At 35.5% G+C, this 18,861-nt stretch overlaps 1 pseudogene; it reads left to right on the top strand.

Annotated features, from left to right (window-relative positions):
* The first annotated feature begins 410 nt into the window (after positions 1 to 410).
* On the top strand, positions 411 to 18,066 carry LOC132548683 (uncharacterized; annotated as a pseudogene).
* Positions 18,067 to 18,861: the final 795 nt, after the last annotated feature.

The following is an 18,861-nucleotide window of genomic DNA, read 5'->3' as shown; positions in this document are numbered from 1 at the left end:
TTGGAGTAGACTTGTAGAGAGAGTACAGGGAGATAACAGTCGGTTTAGGGATGGTGTAGACTGGTAGAGAGAGTACAGGGAGATAACAGTCGGTTTAGGGTTGGAGTAGACTGGTTGGGAGAGAACAGGGAGATAACAGTGGGTTTAGGGATGCAGTAGACTGGTAGAGAGAGCACAGGAAATAACAGTCAGTTTAGGGTTGGTGTAGACTGGTAGGGAGAGTACAGGGAGATAACAGTCGGGTTAGGGTTGGAGTAGACTGGTAGGGAGAGTATAGGGAGATTACAGTGGGTTGAGGGTTGGAGTAGACTGGTAGGGATAGTACAGGGAGATTACAGTGGGTTGAGGTAGCTTTGGGGACAGATACATAGAAGATTAATTGTCAGATATACAAAATATTTGGAGATTACATGGAGGTTGAGGTAAGTTTGAAGTTAATAGAGAAGTTTATGGTTGTCATACAGGCTGGGGATGAGCCGAGGTTGTTAAGGTAGGTTAGAACTGTTTTTGTTTAGCTTCGATGATTGGACCAGTTGGCTGGTCTTGTGATGTCATTGATAACATATTTACACGATATTGACAAGGTTGATATATGGAAATATATTGCTTATAACTGCAACGCTGATAAAATCCATGGCGTGTTCATCTTGTGTAATTAATTGGAACACAAACGATATTCTGTTTGCTGGATCAATTATCAACGAGTGTCAATCAATAGTTTGTTGTAAATACGAACTCGGAAATTAATTTATTTGATATGGCACGCAGGTGTCGCACAGCATTCACAGGAAATTACATTATTAACTTAAAACATACAGGCATTATATTCACTATTTTTTTTCTCTCTTGTGATTTCTCCTTAACTATGGTAATTTTTTAGTCTTTAGTTTAATGATATTCGCCCTCTTTCTATTTGCAGATCTTTGTACAACATCAATATAATTGAACGGGGTGCTATTGCTTTGACTTTTCATTTGGTGTTTAATCATAAACAAGTTTAATAGGTTTCAGTCCAATTATCTCCTCAGGCGACCCTTTCCTGAGGAAATTTCCTTTCTTGCTCAAAAATGAAGTCGTCACATGTAATTCAATATCATCAAATGTTTACACACTCACAATCCTAGTTTGGATATTGACAATGTAACCAAGGGAGATCTTTCCCGTACAATGTAACCAAGAGAGAACGTTACTGTACAATATAACCAAGGCAGAACGTTACTGTACAATGTAACAATGGGAGAACATTACTGTACAGTATAACCAAGATAGAACGTTACTGCACAATATAACAAGGGGAGAACGTTACTGTACAATATAACCAAGAGAGAACGTTACTGTACAATATAACCAAGAGAGAACGTTACTGTACAATATAACCAGGGGAGAACGTTACTGCACAATATAACCAAGATAGAACGTTACTGTACAATATAACCAAGGGAGAACGTTACTGTACAATATAACCAAGGGAGAACGTTACTGTACAATATAACCAAGAGAGAACGTTACTGTACAATATAACCAAGAGAGAACGTTACTGTACAATATAACCAAGAGAGAACGTTACTGTACAATATAACCAAGAGAGAACGTTACTGTTCAATATAATCAAGAGGAACGTTACTGTACAATATAACCAAGAGGAACGTTACTGTACAATATAACCAGGGGAGAACGTTACTGTACAATATAACAAAGGGAGAACGTTACTGTACAATATAACCAAGAGAGAACGTTACTGTACAATATAACCAAGAGAGAACGTTACTGTACAATATAACCAGGAGAGAACGTTACTGTACAATATAACCAGGGGAGAACGTTACTGCACAATATAACCAAGAGAGAACGTTACTGTACAATATAACCAAGAGAGAACGTTACTGTACAATATAACCAAGAGAGAACGTTACTGTACAATATAACCAAGAGAGAACGTTACTGTACAATATAACCAAGAGAGAACGTTACTGTACAATATAACCAAGAGAGAACGTTACTGTACAATATAACCAGGAGAGAACGTTACTGTACAATATAACCAGGAGAGAACGTTACTGTACAATATAACCAAGGGAGAACGTTACTGTACAATGTAACCAAGGGAGAACGTTACTGTACAATGTAACCAAGGGAGAACGTTACTGTACAGTATAACCAAGATAGAACGTTACTGCACAATATAACAAGGAGAGAACGTTACTGTTCAATATAATCAAGAGGAACGTTACTGTACAATATAACCAAGAGGAACGTTACTGTACAATATAACCAGGGGAGAACGTTACTGTACAATATAACAAAGGGAGAACGTTACTGTACAATATAACAAAGAGAGAACGTTACTGTACAATATAACCAAGAGAGAACGTTACTGTACAATATAACCAAGAGAGAACGTTACTGTACAATATAACCAAGAGAGAACGTTACTGTACAATATAACCAAGAGAGAACGTTACTGTACAATATAACCAAGGGAGAACGTTACTGTATAATATAACCAAGGGAGAACGTTACTGTACAATATAACCAAGAGAGAATGTTACTGTACAATATAACCAGGGGAGAACGTTACTGTACAATATAACCAAGAGGGAACGTTACCCTATAATATAACCAAGGAAGAACGTTACTGTACAATATAACCAAGGGAGAACGTTACTGTACAACATAACCAAGGGAGAACGTTACTGTACAATATAACCAAGGGAGAACGTTACTGTACATTATAACCAGGGGAGAACGCCATGATTGTGGCAATATCTCTTTAATATCATCGAATCGTTATCACTTTACTTTTTCAGATATTAATTCTGTGTAGCTGAGCAAAACCATGAGCCGTACTTACTGTATCTAGGTATGATACCAATGTATTGAACATACAAATATCTAAAAGAAGAAGTACAGACTTTTTATGAGGAAATTGATTAATTTTAGTCAAAACCTATTTGATTTGATTACACGCTTTAATATAGATTCACGTCTCTCCTGAAAGTGACTTTTTTTATTCCACATGATGTTGATGAGTAATCTATTTTACATGTTATTAACGGTGTTTGATACGAGACTATAAAACTCTATCATTTCTCTGTGGATATTAGTTTTTATTTATATAAACTACAATAGGTACATCCTAGAAACGAAAGTAGTGATGGTGGTATACTAAAGCTTGAAATATTCATAAGTATGAACCAATACCGGTGCGATGGGTTTTTTTCTAAGTTACTTCGGTATATCATTAATATGTGAAAAATTCAATTCTATACAAGTAGGTTTCCTGCTCATGCTGCGTATAAATTATTAACAGTACGTACTCTGCCGACAGCTCTTTTCTTACAATGATATTAGTTTCATGTCAACCGTGATCGAACAGAACAATGAAACGGAGTCTTTGTATAGGCAGTATTAAACCTACCGACCAGCAACGTTTTTGTATTGAAGCCGGTATTGAAAGATACCGCTTCCTGCATCTGCTTCACGGGTATCAGATGGCGGATAGATAAACTTGGGTGTCCATCATCAGAGGACATCATCGCGTTACCTGTGGTGATGATGTCGTTAACATGGATTCTTCTTTTCATTCTGCCATTACGTAAGTATATAAACATTTTCTAATTATTTATTTATTGAACATGTAGAAAGAAACGAAGATGTATAACAAAACAAGAAATATATTCAGTAAATCGAAGTGCTACAATCAGGTCTATTGTTACACTGAATGTACAGGTTAATCAGGTGCAACACGGAAAACGACACGGAGATCAGAGAAATGATATCAGAAGAATCAGCTCATAAAAATATGGGTATTAGAAGACGTAAATACGAAACTTTAATTAGGAGATATATCAACAATTCGAAACTCTGCAGACTCTAAAGGCGGTAAATTAAATCAAAGTACTGAAAGTACTGAGAGGCTAAACGTATTGAAAAATGTTCACTAATAACCGCTACGCTATATTACTTTCTCCATACTCCTACACTTTGGAATGCAAAAATTACTAAAATAAGAGAACCAGAGGCTATTTGTCTTAACTTTAAGCGATTTTATATCTTCTTTAATTCTTATTTCAAATTAGACGATAATAATGTGAATAAATCAAAATAGGTAAATAAATAACAAAATACACACAACCATATATTTATCACCAACAAGCCAAATGATTAATAGCTCTATGATGAAGTTGACTAAATAAAACCTTTGAAATACCCAAGATGTTGCAATTACTATCCTATCAATATGAGGATTTAGACAACTCGAAAGGACTTTATACCTACTTCTTTATTTTGAATGTATTGCAAAGTAATAGACCTTACTTATTATAATTATATTTGTAGTTGAGGAAAGTAGATAAGGTATACACAGCATTTCAGATAGATAAAAGTGTAAGTAATTACATTAAATGTATTTACATGCCTATCTTCCTTGAAGTATCATGGTTAGACTTTCCTTCCAGTAATTATGTCTATAAAGGCATAGTTCTATGAGATTAAACCAGACTTCCAGATATATACAAAATTTACAATATTTTCACTATCGCTACTACTTTTTCTGATCTCCAATGCATTAGATAATGTCACCATGACACGCTAAATGAATAAACATGTTATGGAAATATTTCATTCTAGTTAATTGATAATTATAAACATGAATATTGTGGGGTTTTATATACGCGCTTTGTTTGAAGGAATATTTTCATTTCAAGGAACTTTGATAGACATTAACAAACCTTGAGAAATCAGCACAATCAACCTTCATCAAATAAAACTAAAAGACAAAAATATAAATTATAACAAAGTCAACATCTTGATCAGTACAGTATTAAAAATATATCATTCATAAATCATGAGCACCAAATGTACCTTGCCTATGAAACTTTTTATCTTCAAAAACTTGAAAAAGTGTCATGGCGGTGGGTGTGAAAATCCTGAAAAAAATGTCATATCGGCGGGTGTGCGCAAAGGAATAACAGTCCAATTTTGTGACGTCTAATGAGGTAAAGTGATGTTATATATTAAGACGATCTTGCCACAACGACAAGGATTAAAGCAAAATTGATGTTCTGTTTGTAAGTTTTGTTTGTTTATCAGTGCTGTTAGTTGATAATTCAAACCAAGCACCCGGACTAGCTTCTTATCATGGCGCCAACTCGCACGTACAGTGTTCTGTACGCTTACGTCATGTCGAGAATTCCGTAAAATATATTGTTCAAAATTAATCAATAGTTCATCCACACTGTGCTTCTTTTTTTGAAATATATAGTAATCGTATTGATATTAATATAAATAAACTAATTTTGGATGCTTTTAAACTAGCGATTTGACAAATCGCAGCATTATTTACGCAGAAAATTGCCGCTAGAGGGCTCTAACTCTTTTCGATATTTCAGCCAATGAGAAAGCCAGGATCGGTAAATTTTGTCTGAAAGGCCGTCGCAATAGGCTATGCGTACTGAGTACGTTTAGCCTAAAAATGAAAACACAACATGGTGCAGTCGATGCTGATAACAAATTGAAAGTAGGAATCATGAAATCAAAAGGGAAAGAAGGAGACACCATAAACAGACGGAAAGGAGGAGACACCATAAACAGACGGAAAAGAGGAGACACCATAAACAGACGGAAAAGAGGAGACACCATAAACAGACGGAAAAGAGGAGACACCATAAACAGACGGAAAGGAGGAGACACCATAAACAGACGGAAAGGAGGAGACACCATAAACAGACGGAAAGGAGGAGACACCATAAACAGACGGAAAAGAGGAGACACCATAAACAGACGGAAAAGAGGAGACACCATAAACAGACGGAAAGGAGGAGACACCATAAACAGACGGAAAGGAGGAGACACCATAAACAGACGGAAAGGAGGAGACACCATAAACAGACGGAAAGGAGGAGACACCATAAACAGACGGAAAAGAGGAGACACCATAAACAGACGGAAAGGAGGAGACACCATAAACAGACGGAAAAGAGGAGACACCATAAACAGACGGAAAGGAGGAGACACCATAAACAGACGGAAAAGAGGACACACCATAAACAGACGGAAAAGAGGACACACCATAAACAGACGGAAAAGAGGACACACCTTAAACAGACGGAAAATAGGAGACACCATAAACAGACGGAAAATAGGAGACACCATAAACAGACGGAAAAGAGGAGACACCATAAACAGACGGAAAAGAGAAGAGACCATAAACAGACGGAAAATAGAACATACCCAGTCGACACGATGATATAAAGATGACTAAAGCAGGCGGGGCACAAAGGACGAAAACACAACAAAGAAATTAAAACAACAACAAGGACGGCATCGGGAGACAGGGAAAAGGAGTTATAAATAGGAAAATGAGGGAACACGTCATAAAGGTAGGAAACGAGTAGACATCGCTAGTTCAAAAGACACCATACACTACACATTACACAGAAAACAAATACATGGACATCAGAGGAGACCAAATGATCAACAGAAGATAAATAGTCTCTAAAACATCAGAGAGGACAGAAAAATAAGCTGATTTTAGATAACTCAGGTAAATCAAAGCAAAAACAAGGAAAGACTAAAACGGAATGGGAGACATTATAACGACATGGACAATGCTGACACAACAACAGATACGGATATCGGAACGGTAGGGACACTCATGAAATCAGGCATTATATCGAACAGGAAATCAAAGGACATCAAAACGAGGCCAAAATCAGAGAGTAAACCAAACAGGAAATCAGGAAAAATCGGAATGACATCAAAGTTACAGATTATACCAAACAGGGAGTCAGGAAACATCGAAATGACCTCAAAGTCACAGGTTATACAAATAGGGAGTCAAAACACATCGAAATGACATCAAACTTACAGATTATACCAAACAGGGAGTCAGGAAACATCGAAATGACCTCAAAGTCACAGTTTATACAAATAGGGAGTCAAAACACATCGAAATGACATCAAAGTTACAGATTATACCAAACAGGGAGTCAGGAAACATCGAAATGACATCAAAGTCACTTGTTATACCAAATAGGGAATCAAAACACATCGAAATGACATCAAACTTACAGGTTATACCAAACAGGGAATCAAAACACATAGAAATGACATCAAAGTTACAGATTATACCAAACAGGGAGTCATGAAACATCGAAATGACATCAAAGTAACAGATTATATCAAACAGGGAGTCAGGAAACATCCAAATGACATCAAAGTTACAGATTATACCAAACAGGGAATCACAAGAGATCGAAATGACATCAAATTCACATGTTATACCAGACAGAGAATCACAAGACATCGAAATGACATCAAAATTACAGACTATACCAAACAGGGAATCACAAGACATCGAAATGACATCAAAGTTACAGATTATACCAAACAGGGAGTCATGAACATCGAAATGACATCAAAGTAACAGATTATACCAAACAGGGAATCAAAACACATCGAAATGACATCAAAGTTACATATTATACCAAACAGGGAGTCAGAAGACATCGAAATGACATCAAAGTTACAGATTATATCAAACAGGGAGTCAGGAAACATCCAAATGACATCAAAGTTACAGATTATACCAAACAGGGAATCACAAGAGATCGAAATGACATCAAATTCACAGGTTATACCAGACAGAGAATCACAAGACATCGAAATGACATCAAAATTACAGATTATACCAAACAGGGAATCTCAAGACATCGAAATGACATCAAATTCACATATTATACCAGACAGGGAGTCAGAAGACATCGAAATGACATCAAATTCACAGGTTATACCAAACAGGGAATCACAAGACATCGAAATGACATCAAAGTAACAGATTATACCAAACAGGGAGTCACGAGAGATCGAAATGACATCAAAGTTACAGATTATACCAAACAGGGAATCACGAGAGATCGAAATGACATCAAATTCACATATTATACCAGACAGGGAGTCACAGGACATCGAAATGACATCAAAGTCACAGGTTATACCAAACAGGGAATCACGAGAGATCGAAATGACATCAAATTCACATATTATACCAGACAGGGAGTCACAGGACATCGAAATGACATCAAAGTCACTTGTTATACCAAATAGGGAATCACAAGATTTCGAAATGACATCAAAGTCACAGGTTATACCAGACAGGGAGTCACAAGACATCGAAATGACATCAAATTCACATATTATACCAGACAGGGAATCACAAGACATCGAAATGACATCAAAGTTACAGGTTATACCGAACAGGGAGTCAGGAAACATCGAAATGACATCAAAGTTACAGGTTATACCGAACAGGGAGTCAGGAAACATCGAAATAACATCAAAGTCACAGGTTATACCAAACGGGGAGTCAGGAAACATCGAAATGACATCAAACTTACAGGTTATACCAAACAGGGAGTCAGGAAACATCGAAATGACATCAAAGTTACAGATTTTACCAAGCAGGGAATCACAAGAGATCGAAATGATATCAATGTCACAGGTTATACCAGACAGGGAATCACGAGAGATCGAAATGACATCAAATTCACATATTATACCAGACAGGGAGTCACAAGACATCGAAATGACACCAAAGTTACATATTATACCAAACAAGGAGTCAGAAGACATCGAAATGACATCAAAGTTACAGATTATACCAAACAGGGAATCACGAGAGGTCGAAATGACATCAAATTCACATATTATACCAGACAGGGAGTCACAGGACATCGAAATGACATCAAAGTCACTTGTTATACCAAACAGGGAATCACAAGATTTCGAAATGACATCAAATTCACATATTATACCAAACAGGGAATCAAAACACATCGAAATGACATCAAAGTCACAGGTTATACCAAACAGGGAGTCAGGAAACATCGAAATGACATCAAAGTTACAGATTATACCAAACAGGGAGCCAGGGAACATCGAAATGACATCAATGTTACAGGTTATACCAAACAGGGAGTCAAAACACATCGAAATGACATCAAAGTCACAGGTTATACCAAGCGGGGAGTCAACATACATCGAAATAACATCAAAGTCACAGGTTTTACCAAACGGGGAGTCAACATACATCGAAATGACATCAAAATTACAGGTTATACCAACCAGGGAGTCAAAACACACCGAAATGTCATCAAAGTTACAGGTTATACCAAACAGGGAGTCAGGAAACATCGAAATGACATCAAAGTCACAGGTTATACCAAACAGAGAGTCAGGAATCATCGAAATGACATCAAAGTCACAGGTTATACCAAACAGGGAGTCGGGAAACATCGAAATGACATCAAAGTCACAGGTTATACCAAACGGGGAGTCAACATACATCGAAATGGCATCAAAATTACAGGTTATACCAAGCAGGGAGTCAAAACACACCGAAATAACATCAAAGTTACAGATTATATCAAACAGGGAGTCAGGAAACATCGAAATGACATCAAAGTCACAGGTTATACTAAACAGAGAAACGGGAAACATCGAAATGACACCAAAGTCACATATTATACCGATCAAGGAGCCAGCAGCCGTATTGTTAGCGAACATCATAATTTATTGGGGGTCTATTAAACATGGTACTTGTGGAAGGGTAACAGATGTGGCCACTTATTTGTTAAAACTTTATTTCAGTAGAAGAGTTTTGGTATCAAGTTAATATGAGATAAAACGTGATATGATTAAAATATACATGAACAGATATAGTTATACTGTTTAATATAGATCTGATTCAACAACACAATCATAATCCAAACTAAAATCCAATAACACCAGGACAAAAGATCAAAGATTCTATGTTATTACAACAAATGAATGGTGTCGACTGGAATTTATCTTTCAGAAAATGATAATTCGAATCCTTAATTTATGCGTCAAAAAGGAGAAAAGATATTTTCTGTAGTTCCTATATTGGGAATATGGACTATTCCACAGCCTAAAATATTGGTTATTTTCCTTTCAAATGACATTGATGCATGGTGGGACAAATTGAAAAAATGTGACACGATTAAAAAATTCTCAGGGAAACGAATATAAGATTCTTTTTATCACATAGCTTACATAATCATACAAATATTCGTGAAAATAACATTTTATCAGATTTACCAAATTTAAATTGACGATGTTCTCACTTTCCCTTAGTGGCGCTAAAATGCATACATATGACGTTAAAAAATAATGACGTCACAATGGAAACAACTGAAATATGCAGTTAATTACAACTGCGTTGTGTTGTATTACACGTATGTGATAGCAATATCTGTATCGGATGTTATTACACTTATAGCAGGGTATTGATGCGAATTACATTTCAGGAGAAATGTAAACTAAGTAAACAAGGCTCCATAGAACCACCTGTAATAGGAAAACATACGGGTTCTTTTAATATTTTATTTCTAACTTGTCGTGGAAAAACATCTAAAGCAAACTACCACAAAACCATAATTCAAACCCAGTTTTATAAGCTAAAACTAAATGACTGCTGAAATATCTAAATGCGTGTTTACTAGTCATATAACGGTAATGTTATTTTCTACAGTATAGGATGTTTGGCGAACGTATACTTATTGTCATGATTTATACTAGTCCAATTTTTCTGTCTGTCCTCATATAATATCTAAAACAGACTGTTCAACATTCAAAGCAATTATTGCCAAATAAAATATAAATTAATTGCTTGCTAACAGAACCTGGACGACCATTATGATTTAGAAAACCATTCATTATCGTTATTTATTGATCATAAGTAGTCTCGGTATGTACATTTCTAGGACTACAAATCGACAAATGTCACCGGTTTCATTTGTCATTCTATGTTATATGTTGTCCAGTGATTGTTCTTTTGTCCAGCGTTACAATGTTGAGATAGGTTCAGTCTGTATTGGGAATATAAAAAATGAATAAGATAGTCATGACCTTATAAGGACATATTGTGTAGGAGTTGTATGATGCTTACCACTAGTGGTTTCGGTATCATTTTCTATCCATTGTACTGTGGCGACCACCCAGTCTTCAGTATATCCCAGTTGTTTCAATCCTGTTAATAGATCTGTGGAATTGTTTATTGAAACTTATTTTGAATGATTATATTAAAGATATCATAGCTTTTGAGATTGAAGTGTATGTCCTGTTCTATCCATTTTAACGAGTAAATATTTCTGATATTATCAACGACGCCATACATTTTGAGACTGAAGTGTATGTGTATTATAGAGACATGCAGGTTGATGATCTCATCGTGAAATATTCTATTTCTACCAGGAGTATGGCGGATGTACCTGGTTTGGGGCCTACCAAAACCTCTTTTTAATGACACGGCAGCAAATTACGAATACCTTTTCAGATCACTTGGTCTTATCATTTTCTTTGTACAACGTTTTAATCGTTCTTTGTTTCATATTTTGTTATCATTTCGCCTTCACTTTGCAAAGTCTTTTAATTGTCTTTACATAACAAGACATTTTTGATCACATCCGTTGTATATACCCACCAGAATTGGAATTCAAATACACGACACACTCATCTACGTCTGCAGGCCTCTTATCTCGTTGTTTTCCTACAATGAAACTAGCATGACCAGCTTTTCATCAAGCCGTATGATAAGCGTGATGATTTCAAAATCGCTGTTGTGAATTTTCCATTTTTGGATAGCAAGAACCCTGCATCCACAACCTTTGGTGTTTACATGTCGCAGTTGATTCGATATTCAAGGGCCTGTTCCCCTTATCACGATTTTCGTGTGTGAAGCCGTCAGTTGACTGACAAACTCGTAACAGGGGTTGGACATGTTGTTATTTTCTTGGATTAACAACTATTGTCGGTATTTCATTGTCTGATTTCGGTCTGTTAACTCTATTGTCGACATTGTCTGTTGATATGACATATATACATATATTTGATATAGGTGATATATATATATATATATATATATATATATATATAAGTTAAAACACTGGAAAACACATGATGTAAAACATAAGCGCTTTCATTTCTTCTTCACATGTTTTACATATTTACATAGGTACGGATTGTGAAGTCATGATTATATATATAGGTAATAAAGATAAGAGACTACAGACAATACCAGGATTACATATATACCTGTCCATATAAGACAAGAATGGCATATCGTAGTGAGTTTTGTCATCAATTAAAAAGATAAATAAGTTTAAGGCTTTGACCTCTACATTACAGATACATTGTGCAAAAGCTAACTAAGGTAAGACTTATTATGGTGTATTTGATAACTATTTATCTCACTAGCTATCCACGGAACGCTGTCGATTATGAAGCAATATACTCTACTGAATGCCGCTAACTTTACATGGAACGACGCTAAACTCAAATGTGAAGCGATTGGAGGAAGTCTAGCAAAGATTGAAACAGAGGCCGAACTTTCGACGATACGGTACCTGGATCAACAGGCCCCATGGAACTCTTCTTTGTAAGTAATCAATCTGTATATCGATGTTTGATTCATGTTTGCTTCAATTAGCCTTAGATTGAAATACATTAATAGTTTTGATTATTCGGTAGAATTATGTAAAGCTAAGAAACCATTGTAGCCGTGACGTTATTGTTGTTTAATGAAAAGATAAAACGGATATTTCTCAGACGTCTCTATGAGAATGCTAGATGTGAGTTAAATTCTAAGGAAATGGACCTGTGGATTTTCTGAAGGTGACCTATTGTCTCCTACTTTAAGTACTTTATTCGTTAATTATTTAGAAATTGATTTTATATGAAAAGGCTCTCCATTCGAAAACCGAACTGTCAACCTTTTTTTGACTTACGTATGCAGATGCTATGATCATTCTTTTCTGAAATACCAGAGGATTTACAAAGATCATAGAAAATGGAGCTTAACTGTAAAACAAAAATAGTCACCTTTAGGAATGAGTGAATGGAAGTGTTTCTATGACAACGAAGAAAATTAAAGTATTTTATAAATTTACTTTCGGCTTTCATTAGACATCAAAGAAAAATTTGCTTAAGCTCAAGGAACTTGCTAGGCAAGGGCGGAGAAAATATTTGCAGAAAGAACGTGGAAAGAACGTTTTAAATACAGAATCTCGTCATGCAGTTTTTGACAAATATGTACATGTAAATACTCTTTTAATGTTTTGAAATCTATGGATATTACAATGCTTCTGAAACTTTCGCATTTCTATACTCATTACTAGAACCCAGGCAATACACAAATATCAGGTTCGGTTTATCCACAGTCAGGGAGATATCCTTAAGAGTTTTCATAGTTTATCCACAGTCAGGGAGATATCCTTTAGAGTTTTCATAGTTTATCCACAGTCAGGGAGATATCCTTTAGAGTTTTCATAGTTTATCCACAGTCAGGGAGATATCCTTTAGAGTTTTCATAGTTTATCCACAGTCATCAGGGAGATATCCTTTAGAGTTTTCATAGTTTATCCACAGTCAGGGAGATATCCTTTAGAGTTTTCATAGTTTATCCACAGTCAGGGAGATATCCTTTAGAGTTTTCATAGTTTATCCACAGTCAGGGAGATATCCTTTAGAGTTTTCATAGTTTATCCACAGTCAGGGAGATATCCTTTAGAGTTTTCATAGTTTATCCACAGTCAGGGAGATATCCTTTAGAGTTTTCATAGTTTATCCACAATCAGGGAGATATCCTTTAGAGTTTTCATAGTTTATCCACAGTCAGGGAGATATCCTTTAGAGTTTTCATAGTTTATCCACAATCAGGGAGATATCCTTTAGAGTTTTCATAGTTTATCCACAGTCAGGGAGATATCATTTAGAGTTTTCATAGTTTATCCACAGTCAGGGAGATATCCTTTAGAGTTTTCATAGTTTATCCACAGTCAGGGAGATATCCTTTAGAGTTTTCATAGTTTATCCACAGTCAGGGAGATATCCTTTAGAGTTTTCATAGTTTATCCACAGTCAGGGAGATATCCTTTAGAGTTTTCATAGTTTATCCACAATCAGGGAGATATCCTTTAGAGTTTTCATAGTTTGATCACTAACATTATAAGATAGAGAAGTTCTGATAACTACGTGTCCACGTCAGATGACCTAATGGAATATAAAGAACGAAGGATGATGATGATGATGATGATGATGATGAGGATGATAGTGCATGTTTATGATGATGATGATGATGATGATGATGGCAGTGAATGATATAGAGATGATGTTTCGGTATTAATATCATCCATCAAGTTGTAAAACAGAAAAAAATCAATAGATTTGAGCTAGAACTGAAATGTTAATTACCATAAATATATACAATATGTATACTTACATTCGAAAATGATCTGTTAACGCTACATATTTGCTATTAATGAAACGAGATTGGTAAAATAATTATATGCAAATAGATAATGAAATCCATTTAATACTGAATAAAAGAAACTATCAATAGTTTTACTAATAATGTCATTATAATTTGAATTATAATTCGGTAAGTGCCTGCGTGGCCAGTGTTTTCCTCTTGTGTTGATATATCTTGCCAACTCTCTTACCTGTTATAGATCTAACGGGGAATACTGGTTTGGCCTCCATATTCGTGGGGACAACGATAGGTGTTCAACCAAAACAAATTACTTCTGGTCTGACTGTGAACCTTTGTTTCAATGGACGAACTGGGCGCAAGGCGAACCAAACGACTGTAATACAGATCAATGCATACGTATGGCTAACTTAAAGTTCCGGACTTTCAATTGTAAACGGAAGTTCGGCGCCCTCTGTGAAAAAGAACAAGGTAGCGATTCAGGTAGATGTCGGCAAATGTTTTTTACGTGTGATCTATGTATATAGAATTAAACTCCGAAAGATGTTTTGAAAATAACTTTATCAATATGATGTAAACAAAGGCTATTTTGATCCAAGAGACGTACATATCCTTCAATTGAAATTTGATTTCCTTATTTAACATAGATACAAACAATTTATAATATTCCAATTCAATATAATAAGAGATACAACAATATATATATATAAATCCAGGGAAAGGGAGATTGCCTCTCACTTTTTGGACAAAGAGCACAAATACTTTTTTTACACCCAATAATAATACTCTTTTTATTTAAGCATCTTCTCTCCTCTGCTCAGGTAATTGATCACGTGAACTGAGGCTGTGTTGCATGTTGATATTTTCGCTGTTGTTATACATTTTGCTGTTTTCTGTCCACTACCATTTTTTCTAATGCGTGTAATTTCGTTTTACAGCAGGAGAATGCACTTTTGAGGAAATATACATAGAAAGAGTGGTAGGCCTAAGCCATAAAAAGGTCACACTGAATGTACCGGCAACGTCTTGTAGGTCGGCCTGTCTTAACTATATTATTGACGAGGGGACACAGTGCTGGTTTTATCAAACCATACAGAAAGAGTTTGATGTTAACATGACTGTAATAGCTGAGAACTCCGTCTGTTTCCTGTTCTTCACCACCAACACTTACACAGTTGATACCCTTAGCCCCCTGGGCAACTGGACAAACGCCACCACTATTTACGTAAAACGCTGTTTTGAGGGTAAGGCACTATTTATTGAAAGTTTGGCATTCCTATAGCTGTGATTATCTGAAATTTTTTCTTAAATAATCGCACTATTAAATTACCAAATTGAATAAAGGATTGATTAAACCAACTAGCAAAACCTTAAACAAGAAGAAATATTATAAAATAAAAAAGGATATATTGTATTATATCGAAAAGAAAAAAGAAGAAAATAAATAAATAAATAGATAAATATTACTTGTTGGTGGTAAAATTTAACATGATGAAATCTCAACAATATTTGTACCATTTAAAGCTATACTCGATGAAGAAAATCAACCAGACTCCCTTGACGCCTGGGCGGAAGTTAGAGAACCAAACACGACGTGTCCCGTTATAGGTAAAACAAGTTGCATCATTGTTTTGTTAATCCCTATGGTAATTCATCGTCAGGGATTTCTTTCGATATAGAAAGGTCATTAATTGGTGAGTCATATTTACTTTACGTCTTTGTTATGATAATACTGGGTTTACTTTGCTTTGGTGTCTACCTGATAATGGATCGAATTGTCCTTCAACACATTTAGTCCTGTGTTAATACTTCTGAGAAGTCTTAACATTGCCAAACTGACCCGTTAGGACAAGTATAAAGCAACACATTGGAGATGAAGAACACAACCGACCCTTATACATTATTCGCTTACTAAGAGCGTTTCCTTCAAAGAAACCAACAATGACAGCTTTCATTAAGCTGTAAGCACACTTTGCGAAACACATTTGTCTTACAGCACAATTGTTGAGACAAATGTCTCAAGTTTTTTTTCAAATGTAGATCAAAGAACATGGTCAAGGAACACATATGCCAAATAGGAAAACCCAACCCTAGGCGATGAAATAGTTATGGGCAAGGTTATAATCAATAGTTATGGGCAAGGTTATAATTGACAACAGACAAACATACGGACAGCACAAAACAATATGCCCCGATCTTTCCATCCAAGGGGCTTAAAAATAGGGCATTCCAAAGTGTTTGTAAAAATAAAAACAAGAAAATACCAACATGTCAACATAGTCATAATCCAAACAAAGATATACAAAACTAGGGCAAAATATGAAAAATACATAAAAATAGCATTTAATACAAATGTTATAGTAGTAAGATATACAATACTCTGTATTTAATGATATCATACAGTAGATTATTATATACTGTCAGTGTTCAGGGCCCAATGTATAGGTAGAAGATGAATTAATGACATAGAGGAACAGGCTATTAAATGTAGATATGGTAATAAACCAAAAAATTTATAGATAAAATAATGAATCTAAGTTTGCCTTTATTTAAGTATACAGACCGAGTTTAAATGCACGTGTGAAGACGAGCTTACACTGCACTCCCTATCTAATCTCATCCACGTCGTACACTCTTAAGTAACAGAAACATACACAGTATCAGCGTATAACAGACTGTCAGATATTGTACCATGATAATACATTTACAGGTGATTGTTATTTTGAGACTATTGGAGTGCTTGACCTTGACCGTGCGAAGGACCTAGTTCACACCACGCTGGAGGTTCCTGGGACAGAACAGGAGTGTAAGGACATGTGTATGGGTAGCGTGTTCCATAAGGACTGCTGGTTCGTGGATACGTTCAGTCCTTTGTCCAAAGCTTGTCGTTTATACTATCTACACTCTGACCTCCCGGATACCTTCACAGTTCTCGATCCGAAAAGAAGGAAAAGAACATTGTTTATGAAAAAATGTTTAAAAGGTATCATTTAAATTGTGTTATGGTATCAATATGTTCTTATTATAAAGTCACATGTTTTTGCAGTACACTGCAAAAAAAACAGTTTTCCTGGTGCAGTTCTTAAGTGATTATCAACAGTCATAACACCAAAACTTTAATTCATAATAACAAAACATAAAGCCACTCAGAAATAATTGTAATCTTTGGAAGAGATACAGAATTTAAATAATTGATAAAAGTAATTTAAGGTTATCATTGGAAATGATTAATCTGTTTTGTATACTATCTTTTGAATTTTATATAATCAACATTTCCATTCAGGTGTCAGTCACCACACGGCAGTTTCTTAGCATTGTTATTCTCCTTTACACTCTCCATTCCAATTGTTGCCTTCGTTTTCTCAATTAGTTATATATTAAATGCGTCGTTGTTGTATCTAATACATATGCTACGTTTTGACCATATATGGTGACAATGTATTATATATACCTACAGAGGAAATGACGACAACTGCTGTCCCCACTACTACTACGACACCGGAACTAGTATTCGAAGAACTTCGGGTAGAAGTACAAGGAACCGGAAACTATCGGCGGAAATTTATCAGTATCTACGAGGACAGACCGAGTGCGATGAGTATGGGCATCATAGGCGCTGTTTTCATCGCATTCATCATATGTTTTATGGTATTGTCCGATATTCCGATATTTTACAAGCATGCCAGAACTATCGGCGCTAAGAATATTCGTACCAGGAATAGATGCTTTCCACCAAGAAAGAAAACAAAAAAGACAAAAAGCAGTGTTACAAATCCTGACAAAACAGAGCCAATTTAACGATGTTAAATCAAATTCTACTATGGACGGTGGAGCACGTGCTGACTCTAGCTCTGTCTAATATTGATCCGATATTTGCCTGGGTTAAACCTTAATTATTAATTCATAGGAACGAAAAAATAAACGTATAGTAATGGTGGTCCTTGACATTTGGAATTGATTTTCTAATGTTAATTAAAAACATTTACAACTGAGTGCGTATATGTGGAATGCATGATTTAGATTAAGTGGTGATGTTTTAAAACTGTGATGATATTGTGTTAATATTCATTTATTACATATAGATGCACACTTACCTATAAGCTATCTGTATGGATAATTATTGAATAATTTATCCTTCATATGAATGCATTTTACTTTATCCAAGGGCCTGTTGCAGTTATCAAGATTTTCGTGCAAGTCGTCAAATTACGAACAAACTTGCAACACAGGATTTCAAAAAATCCAAGTTGGTGAAAATTATGGGAAAGTTTTACGGTCGTCACAATAATCTGTAGAGAAATATTCTATTTGTTGATGCTCGTTCGTTTGCCTCTTCGGTTCCGTTGCTATATGCATTGTTCGCATTTGAGAACGTGACATCACTTCATCGGATTCACATGATTTATATGGCGGATGGTATCGATTGAAAAGACACTTACTCTTCCGGAACACTTGGTCTTATTCTCCTTGTACCTTTTCAGTCTCTGTGTAAACCTTTCTGTTGTTCATATTTTGCACTAGTTTTATTAAATTTGAGTTTGGATTGTGATTATGTTGTCTTGTTTGTTTTTTTC

Source organism: Ylistrum balloti, unplaced genomic scaffold (genome assembly GCF_031769215.1).
Source record: "Ylistrum balloti isolate Yb309-2 unplaced genomic scaffold, AGI_CSIRO_Ybal_v1 Utg370024, whole genome shotgun sequence".
In the NCBI taxonomy this organism is placed as follows: Eukaryota; Metazoa; Mollusca; class Bivalvia; order Pectinida; family Pectinidae; genus Ylistrum; species Ylistrum balloti.
This window is presented reverse-complemented; position numbering and strand designations above follow the sequence as displayed.